The sequence below is a fragment of the Acanthisitta chloris genome, unplaced genomic scaffold, assembly GCF_000695815.1.
Source record: "Acanthisitta chloris isolate BGI_N310 unplaced genomic scaffold, ASM69581v1 scaffold2697, whole genome shotgun sequence".
NCBI lineage: Eukaryota > Metazoa > Chordata > Aves > Passeriformes > Acanthisittidae > Acanthisitta > Acanthisitta chloris.
The window spans coordinates 55,727-57,213 of NW_008682055.1; the positions used below are offsets into that span (position 1 = coordinate 55,727).

The 1,487-nt window shown below is 43.6% G+C and overlaps 1 pseudogene; it reads left to right on the top strand.

Moving 5' to 3' along the window:
• The first annotated feature begins 224 nt into the window (after nt 1-224).
• On the top strand, nt 225-829 carry LOC103805693 (annotated as a pseudogene).
• The last annotated feature ends 658 nt before the right edge of the window (nt 830-1,487 follow it).

Below are 1,487 nucleotides of genomic sequence, written 5' to 3' on the forward strand. Positions count from 1 at the left end.
CTGTTTAATATCTTGGGCCCAGTGCTGTTTAATATCTATTGATGATCTGGTTGAGGGGATCAAATCTACCCTTAGTAGACCAGTCCTTATGAACAACACCAAGTTGGGTGAGCATGTCAATCTGCTGGAGGGTAGAAAGACTGTGCAGAGGGATCTGGTCAGGTTAGATAGATGGGTTCAACAAGAGCAAGTGCCGGGTCCTATACTTTGGCCACAATGACCCCATGCAGTGCTACAGTCTGGGGGCAGAGTGGTTGGAAAGTGATCCAGCAGGAAAAGACCTGGGTGTGCTGGTTGACAGCTGGCTGAATATGAGCTGTCAGTGTGCCCTGGTGACCAAGAAGGCAAATGGCATCCTGATCTGTATCAGAAGTAGTGTGGCCAGCAGGACTAGCAAAGGGATTGTCTCTTTCTACTTGGCACTGGTGAGGCCTCACCTCGAGTACTATCTCCAGTTCTGGGTCCCCCAATTCAGAAGAACATTGAGGTACTGGAGCAAGTCCAGAGAAGGGCAATGAAGCTGGTGAAGGGTCTGGACCATAAGTCTTATGAGAAGCAGTGGAGGGAGCTGGGGTTGTTTAGCCTAGAGGCTCAGGGGTGACCTTATCACTCTCTACAACTACCTGAAAGGAGATTGTAGCCATGTGGGCGTTGGCCTCTTCTCCCAGGCAATTAGCAACCAGAAAAAGAGGACATAGTCTTGAGCTGCACTGGTGGAGGTTCAGGTTGGGCATTAGGAGGAATTTCTTTAAGGGTGATCAAATATTGGAAATGGCTGCCCAGGGAGGTGGCAGAGTCACTGTCTCTGGATGTGTTTAAACAAAAACTGGACATGGCACTTAGTGCCATGGTCTAGTTGACATGGTGGTTTGGTCATAGGTTGGACTTGATGATCTCAGAGATCTTTTCCAAACTAATTGATTCTGTAATTCTGTGATTCTGTGAATGTCTAAAATTAAGCAAGAACTCATCCATGTACCTTTTCCAGTCTTCGTTGGTCTTTCACTGGTAACAGTTTGCTGAGGATTAGTATGATTTTTAACCTAAATTGTTTTTGATCTTGGGTCATTGTCTATGATGAGGTTTGTATTATACTCTCTGAACAGACTTCCTTTAAGGATATTCACTTGAGATTAAGGAATTCCTCAACCTTATCTTTCTTCCTCATTGATTCTGTCTATAAAATGTATGAAGTGTCAGGAATCATGAGAACAAACTAGGAGAGAAAAACTATTGTACCGTATTTGAACCAACATGGTTGGTTCAAATAAACTTTACCCTATTCTGAAACAATAGTTTCAAAACTGTTTGAGATGTTCTCTTCTGACATCATGTTGGTGCCAGTAGTGGATAAACAAACACTAACCCTTTTCCTGGCATGCCTCTCCCTCAAGAGTGACAAAGCATGCTAGCTGATGTACAACAGTGTAAGTATCAACGTATGATAAGGATAATTGCATTGAATAGAAAAAAATCAAACCCCAACA